Genomic DNA, 14,940 nt, shown 5'->3' on the forward strand with positions numbered 1-14,940 from the left:
TCCTAGAGACCTCCCCAGTTGTATTCTTGATTGTCTCTGCCTCACCCTCTCTTCCCATGTCCTTAGTGTCTCACATTAGGCTTGGCTCCTTCCTTTGTGTAGGTTAAAATATGCTGTCACCGAAGCCCACTGCCTTATAAATTCATCGCCTGTATGACTTTTGTCAAGCCCCTTTTCAGGCCCCAAACTTAGTTTGTAAGCAAGGCGAGTCTTATGGTGAAAGGCAAAAAGAGGATCTCCCAAGAGTGCTACTATTATCTCACACTTACTAAATACTTTAAAAAGCAACAGGATTTAACCTACTGAGTCATTAATACCACTTCCTGGAGTTGGGAGATTGGACACTTTCCATCCAAATGACCCAACCCTACTTAAACTTGGCCTGTTTCAGAAGGCCAGCACATAGAGGCCTAGTCTGCTGACTCCTACCTATTTCTTAGGTGAAGTCCCCTTTGATTAGTTGACTTGGTTTGTTTGTTTTCTCAGTAGTATCGAGCACTTACTTATCGAGCAGACTCTGGTTATTGTTTTTTTTTTTCCCCTTTTCAATGAGATGATGAATAATTTACCAGATTCATCTTCCTGCCTTTCTTTGATATTTTTGTTCGCTGATAGTTATAGAATCTGAGAGTTTCAAGGGATTTTAGAGATTATCAAATCCAATGCCCTCATTTGATAGAGGCCCTAAAAGATAGCGCGTTGTGGGAGGTCAGAGAGGAAGTAAGTGGCAGAGCCAAAGTGAGAGCCCAAGTTTTCTGATTATTAGGACAAAGCCCTTCCCACTGTACCCACATTGCCTCAGGCCCCTTTCACTGCTCTCCAGAACAAGTGACATATTGTTGACACTGAACTTGCATTTAATTTTTTCATTCAGCAGGCATTTGTTTTTTTCACTCCATATTTTGATAGAGTATCAACAATTGATATCCTGTTTTTATATAACCTTCATTTCTAAATATTTATATTTATCAAAGTGCACTTAGACTTTATGGGACACTTTCTATACCTCTTTCTCCTTTCCTTACCTAGTGAACCATCCCTGGTAATAAATAATAAAACAGAAAGAAGAAGAAAAAAAGAAAGCAGTTTCATAACCAACCTATTAATAGAGTCTGACAATGTATGCCATGTTCCATAGGCCCCCAGCTCTCCAGTGAAGGAAGAGAGATATATTTTTCATCTTGTCTTCAGGCCCAGCCTTGATCATTATAATTAGATAGTACTGAGTTTGTTTTGTGTTGTTCTTTTCATTTACATTGTGGTGGTTATTGTGTATATTTTTCCTGGTTCTACTTGCTTCACTTTACATCTATTAATATATCTTGTAATGTTTCCCTGTACTCTTAATATTTCTTAATTGTTACAACGCAGTCATATTATACTATACTCATGCACCACAATTTAGCAATTCCGCAATCTTTGAGTGCTTACTTTGTCTCTGGATCTTTTCTCCTACAAAAAGTGCTGCTATAAGTATAACGGTATTCTAAGGGACCTTTCTCTCTATGACCTCTTTGGGCTACACAGTTAGCAATAGGACCTCTGGGTCAAAGACTATGAAAATTTTGGTCACTATTTTAGCATGACTCCTGCTTTACAGAATGCTTAGATCCATTCACAACTCTACTGGCCATATCTTGGTGAGCTTGTCTTTCTACAACTCCTTGACTTTGACCCTTTGACCTCTCTGTATATCTTTTTTAAAATTATAGAATAATTAGATTGGAAAGGGATTTAAGAAGCTATTTTTTTTTCTCTTTTCCCAAGCCCTGAAAAGTTAGGTGACTTGACTTGCTGAAGGTTACATCTACCCCTTTATCTACTAAGTCAAGTTGCCTCTACTTAAGACACCATACCATTATGGAATCTTGGATCTGGAAGGACCTTGGAAGGTAATCTAAACGACTTCCCAACTTTCAAGCAGTATCACACTTAAACCTGCTTTTTTTTGTTCCTTGATCAGTCATTCAGTTGTGTCTGACTCTTTGGGACCCTTTTTAGGGTTTTATTGGGAAAGACACTGGAGTAGTTTTCCATTTCCTTCTCCAGATCATTTTCCAGATGAGGAAACTGAGGTAGACAATGACTTGCCCAGGGTCACATGGCCAGTATGTGTCTGAGGCTGGATTTAAACTCAAGTCTTCCTGGCTCCAGGGACAGCACTATGCTACTATCCACTGTGAAACCTAGTTGCTTAGTATCATATATAATTCCTGCTTAGTATTCAGTTATGTTGTGGAATAGAAGTTTGACAAAAGGAATATTCCTACATGCTTAGCTTGCTACTTTCCTAATACCTATTCCTAGAAGCTAGAGGATGAATGGAATAGCAGCACTCTTTTAATTTTATTTATTTTTGATTTGTTTATTTTAAGTCTGGGTCTGCCTATTGCACCCAGGTTAGGAATGCAAGGGCTACTCACTGACTTCTCCCACTTTTATCAGCATAGGGGTTTTGGCCTGCTCTATTTCTGTGCTATGCCAATTCACCTCTACCTAGGCAACCCAGTGGCCTTTCTCTCCCTAGGATTCACCATATTAATATTACCTTAGTTCGGACACTTAGTGGGGTTAACCTACTAAAGCTCAAAACTCCTGAACTCAAGAGATTCACCATCCTTAGCCTCCCTGGCAAGACAGAGTACATGTGTGTGCTACCATTCTTGGCCCTAGAATTCTTTAGAGTCCTGATTTTGGATTTGAGAACATTAAAGAGAACAACATGAAATGGCGCATGCATTTTTTTTAACAAATCTAGTTGGATACTTTAAATTTTAGGTCATACAGGTAATATAACATACCAATCACTTCAAAGGCTCCCACAGTAAGGTCTGGCCAGGTGTAAGCAGTGGAGTCACCATCTTATTTGAGGAGGGAATTGGTAGGTTTCCCATCCAAAAATACTTTCTGCATTTTCTGTCATATTTTTTGAAGTTCCATCAGTGGAATTTCTTTGGTTCTTAAAGGCTCCTCTCTCTCCCTTCTTTCTTGATGATCTTATCAGTTCCCATCAATTCAACGCAGATGACACTAAGATCTGCTGTACACCCAATGTCGTCTCTCTCCTGAGCCTCAGTCCCACATCACTAAATGCCTATTGGACATTTCTAGTGGGATATTCTGTAGACATATCAAACTCAACATGTCCAAAACAGAATTCATTCTCTTTCCATAAATCTACCCTTCTGCTTAACTTCTCTGTCTCTGTCCAGGGCACCAACATCTTTTCATTCACCCACACTTGCAACCTTAGTGTTATCCTTGTTCAACTCTCTCCCCACCCCCACCTACATCCACTCTTGTTCTGATATCTGAGGCCAAGTCTTACTGATTTTACCTTTACAACATTGTGAGCATCTGTTGTCCTTTCTCCATTCACACAGCCACCCCTAGTTAGCCCTTTACCACCTCTTGCTTGGACTACTGCAATACCATACCAAAATGATATTCCTAAAGTGTGCATCTGACCATGTCCCTCCTCTGCTCTGAAAGTGCAAACGCTTTCTGTTTTCTCTAGGATAAACTATAGACTTGGCATTTAGACCACATACATAGTCTTGACTCCAGGCGATCTTTCTAGACTTATTACATATTACTCCCCTTCATGCATTCTCCATTCTAGCCATTCACTCTCTCTTCCTCTCACACATCATTCCATCTCCTGCCTTTCAACAGGATTCCTGGAATGTACTCTCTCCTAATGTCTGCCCCTTAGCCTTCTTAGAATTCTTAGGTTCCTTCAGCTTAAGTGACTCTGAATGGACAAGGCCTTTCCTGATTGCCCCCCAGTTGCTGGTGCCCTTGCCTCTAAAATTACCTTGTATTAACTTTGCGTATATTTTGTATTTCTATGTTTATATATAATTTCTTCTCAATAGAATATAAGCTCCTTGAGGGCAAGGACTGTTTTTTAAAAATCTTTTTGTACCCAAGGCCTAACATAGTGACTTTATCAAATGCTTTAACAATACTTATTGAGAAGAACATTGTATACAGTCACAACAACATTGTGCAATGATCAACCATAACAGACTTAGCTCTTCTCAACAATCCAATGATCCAAGACAATTCCAAAAGACTCACGATAGCAAATGCTATCCACATCCAGAGAAAGAACTATGGAGTCTAAATGTAGATCGAAGCATAGTATTTTCATTGTTGGGGGGGCGGTGGTTTTTCCCTTTTGTTCTGTTTCTTCTTTCCCAACATGACCAATGTGGAAATATGTTTAACATGATTGCACATGTATAATCTCTATCAGATAGGACAGGCAGGGAGAAAAATTTGGAACTCAAAATCTTATAAAGATGAATGTTGAAAACTATCTTTACATGTAATTGGAAAAATAAAATATTATTTATGAAAAAAATTTGTTTTATGACAAAAAATAAAAATACTTGTTGAATGAACAAATAAGTTCAGTATTAAAATACACATAGGAGGGGTAACAGCATAGGCTTTCTCAGTTAAGAACTTTTCAGCATTTAGTTGATAATGGAGTGTATAATGTTGCTTGAGTCAAGCTCAGAAGATCTGGGTTTAAGGCCTAACTCTGGCACTTATTGGTGATGTAACCTTGGGCAAGTTCTTTAATTTTCCTCATTTCCTTAGGTTTTCCTTATCCATAAAATAGGAATCATAACGTTTCCACCTCTTACCTTACAGGGTTGTTGTGATGATCAATCAATCAACAAGCATTTGGGGATGGCGATCTTTGTGAGATTAAAGCATGCATTACATGAATATCAGATATTGCTATAATCAGCTCCTTAAGAGAATGACAAGGGATGGACTGCCTCCAGTCTCTCCACTCTAATCTTTCCTCCACTCACTTGCCAATGTGATCTTCCTAAAGTGAAGTCTCCATTCAATAAACTCCAGTGGCACCTATTACTTTCACAATCAAATATAAAATCCTCTGTTTGTCTTTTAAAGCTCTTCATAACCTGAGCCCTTCTTACCTTTCCAGTCTTCTTACATCTTATTCCATTCCACATACTCTGCAATCCAGTGACACTGGCCTCCTTGCTCTTCCTAGCACATGACTGGGCAATTTTCACTGGCTGTCCCCATATCTAGAAAGCCTTCCCATCTCATCTCTGCCTCTTAACATCTCTGGTGTCCTTCAAGTCTCAGCTAAAGTACCACCCTCTACAACAGGGCTGTCCAACCTTAGGTTTTTATTGAAACAATAGACAATATATTTTGATTTGCCATTTTAGTGAGAGCTCTGCAGTAGCTCGGCTTCGTTTACTAAAGCATTTATGTAAATTTCTATGTTTGTAGGCTGGCTGCATTTTGGACACCCCTGCTCTGCAAGAAGCTTTTTCCATTTCTCTTTAATTTTAGTGCCTTCCTTCTGAGACCACCTCCAATTTATCCGGTATATATCTCACTTGTACACGGTTGTTTGCATGTCGTCTCCCCCATTAGACTCCTTGAGGGCAGGGAATGTTTCTATTTTGCTTTTCTTTATATCTCCAGTCTACTTAGCTGGTTCCTGGTACTTAGTACATGCTTAATTGACTTGGCTCAATTTTAGTAAAAAACCCTGTAGTCAATATTTCAATGTGGGCTTCTGCCTCTGTAGAAACTAATTCCATTATATTAAGTAAGGTCATTGAAATTACTTTTCATTTAAAAGAGAATGAATTAGCCAGTGTGTGGGGTCATGGTCCTAAGTCCTGATTGGTTGATATATAAATCAGCATACTCCTAGCCAGCATAATGAGAGCAGGTGCTAAGGGTAGACCCTGTAAACACACAGAAAAGGCACTTTATTGGCATTTTTGTCCCAATAGGGTAGGCACAGACCTACAGGGTGAGTGTAGGACACCCCAGCAAGTGGCTATCAGTGTTACCTGGAAGTAACTCCAGATCAGCTAGGAGGCCGATTGGGAATAGAGCAGGGTAGGAAGTTGCTTAAGATTTGTCCTTCTGAGGATCCCTAGGTGCATAGTATGCTGGAATACAAAGTGTGCTAGGTTTGGAATCACAGGACCTGAGTTTGACTCAGGACTCTGTTCCTTACGACTAATATGATCTTGGGAATCTCAGCTAACCTCTCTAGACTTCACTTCTCTTATTTGTAAAAGGAGATAAGCCTAGAGGATCCCTAAAGGATCTTCTAGCTTGAAAGCTTATGATCCTATAACTCAAGGAGATCTGGGCAGCCAGACCTCTTTTTTTTTCCATTTGGTATTCCCATGGCTCTGATGTTACCAGCAACTGGCTCCACTAGGTAATATGCTACTGCAAATAGGATTTGGGAGCCAGAGAAAAAGGGGGTAAAGGAGAGAAGAGGGGAAGAGAATGACCTCAGTTTTTGATACTTGGAGATTCTGGTGTCACCAAGCTATGCAAGTGGAGATGCCTTGTAGGGAGTTGAAGGAGGATAAGAAGGTCAATAATTTGTCAACATTTTGCCAAAAAATTTTAATCCATTTAGTGGTAACGGTGGTGGTGGTAATGGTGTGTGTTGGGGGGGTAGATCAGGAATTCATACTTTTTTATTAACTAGGGTTTGGTGGGGTCAGCCTGCTGTTTTACTGACTTTTTCACTGGTGGTGTGGGCATGGGCAGAAGCATACCCTGAATAGTTCATTTCTCAATCTTGACACCACAAAACTGAGCCCAAAGAAATGCCCATCTGTACCTAAGTAACTGCTCTAGCTGTTTTTCCTTTTTATCAGAATGAGTAAATTACCCAGTAGCATTCATGTTGTATGTGGACCCAAACTGTAAAAGGAAGAACATTCATCAGGAACAAAAGAATCCTTTCTATATCTCTCAAGGTGTGGGTTTGCCACAGGATAATGAAATTCCTTTGTAGCTGCTTATGACCATGGGCTGGAACATAGTTTAGCAATGAATCAGTTCCTTATTAGAAAAATTAGAGAAAATTAGAGGCCATCTTATGAGCGACTACTAAAATTATACAATTAAAATCTAACAATGGCAAAGAACTAGAAATTGAGAGGATGCCCATCAATTTGAGAATGGCTGAATAAGTTGTGGTATATGAATGTAATGGAATACTACTGTGCTATAAGAAATGATGAGCAGGCTGATTTTTTAAAAAACATGCAAAGACTTACATGAAATAATGCAGAGTGAAATGATCAGAGCCAAGAGAATGTTGTATACAGTAACAGCAATATTGTTGAAAGAGTAACTGTGAATGACTAAGCTATTCTGAGTAATATGAATATTCAAATAAACTACTAAGTACTTATCAAGGAAAATGCCATCTGCCTCCAATTGGTATATGGAAATATGTATGATACGTTTCTCTCTCTCTCTCTCTCTCTCTCTCTCTCTCTCTCTCTCTCTCTCTCTCTCTCTCTCTCTCAAATGTTGACCTTCTCTAATGTGGGCTTGGGAGGGATGAAGATAATTTGGAACTCAAAATGTAACAAAAAATATTTTTAAAAATCTAATAGAATCCGTCATTTGGGTGGCAACCTAGCCACCCTGTACCATTGGTTGGAAGGCCAGAACATATTATTTCAATTCTTAGACAATGTGTCCTTGAAAAACTTAGTCCTAACTTAAAAGCTTAGTGTGAGAATATCTCATTGGAACAGGTCAAGAAAAATTTCAGGATGTCTGTTCACTGGTCTGGTCTCCCAGAAGTCAGGATTTCTGAGGATGATGCTACTATTTATTGTTCTTCAGTTCTCTGGTTTACTTTTTTCATAATCTGATTTCCTCAGAACAGAGAACTCCTGGTATGGTGTGGGGACCTCCTCTACCAAAGTCGATTACATCCCATTTATAATTTAGAAGACGCATACTAGGGAATCTTGGCTGAGACACCTAGAGGTACAAGAACGTGTCCATGGTCCCTCGGAGGAACCTATAGCTAGAATAGGTTTGAGATGAGATGTCAGTTTGGGTCTTCCTGACTCTAAGCCTAGCATTCTATCAATTGTGATACCATGTTGCCTCTTGTCATACAGGACAATTTTTAAATTAAGAAATTCTCCCCGAAGCCTTCATCGTACGCTCTTCTTCCTACTTTTTTTCTTCATCCGCTTGCCTACTCCACGCTCCTGTCTCCTCTTCTCTCTGCTACTGGCTATAGCTAAACAAGGTCAATACGACCCACTGATTTGGTCAAATAAAAAAGTGAAAAAAAATTAGTCAAGTTGGTTGGAATTTTATAAGAAAAAGCTCAGGGATGTTATCTTTCAAATTCAATTCAATCCAGCAATTCAGTTGAATTCCATTGCATTGTATTAGCTTTGGAATACAAAAATACATATGACACAGACCTTGCTTTCAAGAAACTTCCAATCTAATGAGGGAAAGAAAGGCACAAATAATTACAGTACAAAGGACATTATAACTGTAAACGTGTACAAAGTGCAATGGAAAATTTGAGGAAGGAGAGATTGTGGCATGTCTAGTCTTGCTCCTCATATGTCTTAGGCAAGTTATTAAACCTTCATAGACCTCAGTTTTCTTTCAGTAAAACGAAGCAGGGAAGGGGGAGTAGAATGCAGTGTTGCATTTGATGATCGTTGAAGGCCTCCTCCGGCTATAAATGCTAAGAACTTATTATCTTTCAGCTGGGCTGGGGAGATGAACAAGGGCCTTTAAGAAGGGGAGGAACTTCAACAGATGGAAATGAAGGAGGGGAGCCCATTGCAAGCAGGAGAGACAAAGTAGTCTAGTCTGACTGGAATGTATAGTTGTTGTTCAGTTGTGTCAGACTCTTTGTGACCCCATTTGGGGTTTTCTTGGCAAAGATGCTGGAGTAGTTTGCCTTTTCTTTCTTCAGCTTATTTTACAGTTGAGGAAACTGAGGCAAACAAGGTTAAGTGACTTGCTCAGGGTCACCCAACTAGGAAGTATCTGAGGCCAGATTTCAACTCAGGAAGTAACTTCCTAACTACAGTCTCTGCCACTCCCTAACTGCTCACAGAATGTGTATATAGTGCATAAAGGGAAATGAGTATAGAGAGGAAGATTGGAGCCAAATCATAAATGGCCTTGAATTCCATGATCAGGAGTTCACACTATTTTTTTTTTATCAGGGAGGCAATAGAGTGCCACTGAAGCTTTTCGTTTGTTCTGTTCTGTTTTTTACTAGAGAAATGATTTGGTGCTATTAGGGAAATTATTCAAGCAGCTGTGTGGTAGACAAAGTGGAAAGAGGAGAGACTGAGGCAGGGAGACCAGCTGTGAAGCTATTCTAACAATCTAGGTGATCAAAGATGACTGCAGTAAGAGTGCAAAGAAGGAGAAAAATGTAAGAAATATTTAGGAGATAGAAAGGATAACATTTGGCAACTGATTGGATGTGGATGGTGGGGTGAAGAGTCAAAAGTAACTCCTAAGATTATGAACCTGGGTATGTGGGACAATGGTGGTGGCCTAGTCCTACAGAAATAGAGTTGTTGGGAGGAGAATCAGGGTTAGGGGGAAAGATGATAAGTTCAGTTATGGACATTGTGGAGCTTCAGATGCGGATTGGATATCAAGTGGAAATGTATGGTAAGATAGTACAGATAGGACCGGAGATCTGTGGAAAAAGTTAAGAACAAATTTGTAGTTTTGGAAGTCATCCGCACAGAGTCATAGCTAAAGCTATCAGAATGTAATAGAAAAAAGAAAAGAGGGACAAAGACAGAACTTTGAGGGACATACACCTTTAATGGGAGGGCAGAGGAGCCAACAAAAGAAATGGGCGAGTACTCAGAGAGGAGAAGAACGAGAATTCACTGCCATGGAATCTGAGGGAGAAGTGGTTTAGAACAGGGGAGCACACCAGCTCTAACCACTTGAGCTGATGGTTAAATTTTCCGTGTTCAATTTACACCTCAGAAGTAAGCTAACTACAAATCTGGAATTGGTTCATTGTTTTGTTGGTTTCTAGAAAAATGTTAATAATGCAAATTGAAGTCTAGCTGTTAAACATTTACCAGCACATCCTTAATTGGTCTATAAACATTGCTTGAGTTCAGCTGGAGCTCAGTAGAAAGCTCAGAGAATAAAGTTTTTGCTACACCAGAGGCCTGGTGACTAGCCTCCTACTACTACTACTACTAATAATGATGATGATGATGATGATTATAATTGTTGTTCAGTCATTCAGCTGTGTCCTACTCTTCATGTCCCCATAGTATACCAGGCCCTTCTGTCCTCCATTGTGTCCCAAAGTCTGTCCAAGTCATTTTCCTTGCTTCCATGATACTATCTATCTATCTCATCCTCTGCTGCCCCCTTCTCATTTTGACGTCAATCTTTCCCAACATTAGAGTCCTTTCCAGTGAGACCTGTCTTTATTATGTGGCTAAAATGTTTAAGCTTCAACTTCAGTATTTGTCCTTCCAATGAGCAGTCACAGTTAATTTCTTTCAATATTGACTGATTTGATCTCTTTGCTGTCCAAGGGACCCTCAAAAGTCTTCTCCAGCACCACAATTTGAAAGCATCCCTCTGCAGTGCTCAGCTTTCCTTATAGTCCAACCCTCACAGCCATGCATTACTACTGGAAGAACCAAAGCTTTGACTACATGGACTTTTGTTGACAAGGTGACATCTCTGATTTTTAGTATGCTGTCCGGATTTACCATGGCTTTCCTTCCAAGGAGCAAGAGATTTTTAATTTCTTTGCTGCAGTTGCCGTGTGCAGTGACCTTTGAGCCCAAGCATACAAAATCTGACACTGCTGCCATTTTTTCTCCCTCTATTTGCCAGGAAGTGATGGGACCAGATGCCATCATCTTAGTTTTTTTAATGTTAACCTTCAAGCCACCTTTTACACTTTCCTTTTTCACACTTACTAAGAGGATTCTTAATTCTTCATAATAATAATAGCAGTGATAATGATAGTAATATCTGGCATTTATATAGTGCTGTAAGGTTTGCAAAGTGCTTTTCATCCACTATTTCATTTGAACCTCATAATAATCCCTGGTTAGAAGTTCAGCATGAGGAGCCAGCAAGAGACAGAGAAGCTTTTAGAAAGCTGATAAAAATAAGGTCATTGGATCAAAGTCATTAATATCCTTGGAGAGATCTGTTTCAGTAGAGGGATAGAAATGGAAGCCAGATTGGAAGTAACTGAGAATGGAGTGAGAGGCAGCAGGTGTAGAATACTTTTTCTAGAAGCAACATATAGTCTTAGAAACTTGACTACTAGAACACTAAGTGGTTCAATGATTTTCCCACAGTCAAATAGCTAATATGTGTCGGAGATGATATTTGAATCTAGGTCTCCTTGACTTTAAAGACCAGTTCTGTATCTACTAAGCCATGCTGTCTGTCATGATATAGGGAGATGGATATAGATAGATAGACAGATAGATAGATAGATAGATAGATAGATAGATAGATAGATAGATAGATGACAGACATGTGTATATATTTATATAATTTAGACCTATATAGATTATAATCTATAGTCTAATTTATATCTACATCTACATACGTATATACATTATACACACACATACTTACTACAGTGTAGAATATTATCAGGGCAAACCTATAAACCTATTTTTCCTCATTGCATATTTTTCTCTATTCATTCCTATTCTGTCCATCCATTGACTCTGATTTGGCCTTAATTTCCTCCCTCAACTGTCTAACCTATAGTTTATTCATTCAACTATATAGTCTTTTGTCTCCAAAGCTCTTGCCTTCTCATACTTCTGCTATTTAGGTATTGCCAGTCCTCAATTCCAGAGTCAGGCTTTGCCTTCTTACTCGTGGGTTGATGAATGTTGCTAGTAAGAATCACACAAAAGTGAGCTGACTAGAACCACTACATATCATGCTATGCAACTCCATCTGGGCCCTCCAATCTACATGAAGGCCTTTTATGATTCACTGTTTGACTGTTATGCTCCTAGCGGCCATTCCAAACTTCTCTCCTCAAGTCCCATAAGTCCCCCTCTCTCAGGAGAATCTTTCCACATCTTTACCTGTTCTCTCTTCCTTTTATCCCATCTCTGATAAAGATATAACGCTTCTCATCACCAAAGCCAATAGTCCTACCTTTAGCCTTGTATTTCCTACTTTCCTGAATGTTCCAGAAGCTGATACCACCTATCCTTCCTGTACTCCCTTCAATCGTTCCTTATATATCAGGTTTTTTTTCCTCCTGCTGCCTATAAATATCCTCAGGGTTTCCATAATCTTAGAAGAAAAAGTTCATGGAGTCCTACCATCTTCTGAAGCTATTGCTTTATGCCTTTCCTCCCTTTCATTACCAAGTTCCTAGAAAGCACTCTTCACTCTCTGTTTCTGTTTTCTCACTACCCACTCATTTCTCTGCCCATTGCAACTGCATCACTCTACTGAAATTACCTTCAGTGGTTACCAATGATATCTCAACTGCTAAATCCTATGGACTTTTCTCGCAGCTTTGACTTCTCTACTCCATTTGACACCATCAACCGTGTCTTTCTTCTGCATACTCTCACTTCTCTTGGGTTCCATAACCCTGTTTTCACTTATCTGACTATTCCTTCCTAACCTCCTTTTGCTGCATCTTCAGCCTTCTCCTGCCTGCTAAGCCTGGGTATCCCGTAAGGTCTGTCCTGGGCTGTATTTTCTTGTCTTATAACAATGTATCCTTTGGGGATCTAATCTCTTCTCTATGGCTCAATTCTTCCCACTACACACATTACTTCTAAAACTATAAATTCAGCCCAGATCTTTCCTGAATTCTAGTCCCACGCTGCTAATTGCTTGCTGGACATCACCACCTAGATGTGTCAAATTCAACATGTTCAAGACAGATTGTCTTCCCCCATCCGACATTCCCCCTCCTCTAAGTGCCCCTGTTTATGTCCACAGGATCATAGATTTAGAGCTGGAAGGAACTTTAGAGGTCATGTGGTCCAATCACCTCATTTTATAGATGGGGAGACTGAGTCTCTCTTCTTTGGAGCCAAGCTCATTCTTTGTAGTTTCACAGCGTCTATTTTTGTTTGTTCGGTGGCTGTCATTCTTTCTTACATTGTTGTAATAAATGCATCTATCGTTTTTGTGGCACTGCTTACTTCATTCTTCATTAGTTCATTTAAGTCTTTCCATGTTTCTCTGCATTCAGCATATTCTTTGTTTCTTATGGCACTACAATGCTCCATTACATTAATGTGTCACAATGTCTTTATACATTAACTAATCAATGGACATCTACTTTGTTTCCAGTTCTTTGTTACCACAAAAAGTGCTACTATAAATATTTTAGTATACTATATATCGAACCTTTTTTTGTCAATGACTTCCTCAGGTATTAGCATAGCAGTGAAATCTTTGCGTCAAAGGGTATGAGCATTTTAGCAGCTCTACTTGTATGGGTCCAAACTGCTCTCCAGAATGATTGTATAAATTTGTAGCTCCATCAACAGCGTATAACCAATATATTAATTTCATTCGTGTTTATGATGTAGTCTCTACCTTTCTATAAAATCTTTCTCTAACTAGATCTCTCCTCCATTCACTGACCCCCAGAGCACATTAAAAACCAACAATCTGTAAGTATTTCCTAAAAGGGGCTGAATTGGGGATTAGCAGCCCTGGCTTCCTACCCTTGCTTCTATGCCCACTTCTGTGGGTAGGATGCTTAATTTCCTGTTTTCTCAGAAGTAAAACAATAATAATAGTAATACTTCTGCTACCTATTTCACAGGAATATTGTGAGAAAGAGGCTTTGTAAATGGTAAAGCACTGCAAAAAAAAATGTGAATTATTATGATTGTCAAATCCTCTGTTGATGTGTGGTTGGTGCCAGGCCTCAAGTTTTCTTTCAAGGCCACATTGTGGTGTGAGAGTAGCTCTGGTTTCTTAATGACTGCCAGTGGAAGTTTAAGCTTGGTGACCAAGTGGTATGTCTGTCCACCAAGGACCAGCCTACCTAAATCTAGAGGCCAATCACCAGGCAGGCAGCCAGGTTATGAATATTTTAGCAGCAGCAATATTTGAAGAGGGGTGGCTAGGCAGTGCAGTGGGTAGAATGCCAGGCCTGGAGTCAGGAAGACTCATCTTCCTGAGTTCAAATCTGGCCTTGGACACTTATTAGTTGTGTGACCCCGGATAAGTCATGTAACCCTGTTTGCCTCAGTTCCTCATCTGTAAAATGAACTAGAGAAGGAAATACTCTCCAGTATCTTGGCCAAGGAAACCCCAAATAGGGTTGAGAAGAGTTGGACACAGCTGAAATGATTGAACAAAAGAATATTTGAAGACCATCTGCGAAGTTATGGAGGGGTGGTGATTCATACCTGTAGAGGGACTATGAACAGGAAGCAATCATGGATCCTTCAGGTGCTGAGGTCTAAGTGTTATAGTGAGGTTTCAATACATTAGCTCCATCTCCTGCGGATAAGGAAACTGAGGTACACAGAATTTAAGTAACTTGTTCCAAATCACCCAGCTTGTTAGATATGAGTCTGAAGCTAGAAGTTAGGCTTCCTAATTTGTAGTCTTGTGCTTTTGGGAGAGATGCTGCTTGTTCTAATCCTGAGCATGATCTATACCTGAGAAACCAGAAAGCAAGGAAATCTGTGGAGCTTGGACATCACCAGTATACAATGGGATCATCTTAGGTCCTGTAGCAGTATGTTAAGGAGAGGGATATTTTCTGAGAAAGGTAATTTCTATGGAATGCTGTTTTTTGTTTTTTAATATGGGGCATCTCCTTAGGTCAGCAGGACTCCAAGTGACAGGGAAGTGATGTGGTGAATTAGCCCTGCTCCTCTCCTTGGTGTTCCAGTTTATCAGTGCTATCAATTACAGTTTAAAAAAAAAGGAAAAAGGACCAAACAGCCCCACGTTGAATTTCATTAGCTGCTCAGCCAAAGTTCTCTTTCTGAGCTTGTCTGGCAAGATTACCCTTTAGTGATCAAAAACAACTGTTTATGCCAGCTTGCTCTGAATTTCTGAGAGTGCGTCCAGAGATTAGAAAACATTATGTTTCTT

The 14,940-nt window shown here is 39.6% G+C and overlaps 1 protein-coding gene across 1 annotated transcript in view; it reads left to right on the forward strand.

The window, feature by feature from the left end:
- MYOF (myoferlin) overlaps positions 1-14,940 on the forward strand; it is a 153,647-nt gene that overhangs the window by 9,706 nt on the left and 129,001 nt on the right. The window lies entirely within an intron of this gene.

The sequence above is a fragment of the Trichosurus vulpecula genome, chromosome 8 (assembly GCF_011100635.1).
Source record: "Trichosurus vulpecula isolate mTriVul1 chromosome 8, mTriVul1.pri, whole genome shotgun sequence".
Classification (NCBI taxonomy): Eukaryota; Metazoa; Chordata; class Mammalia; order Diprotodontia; family Phalangeridae; genus Trichosurus; species Trichosurus vulpecula.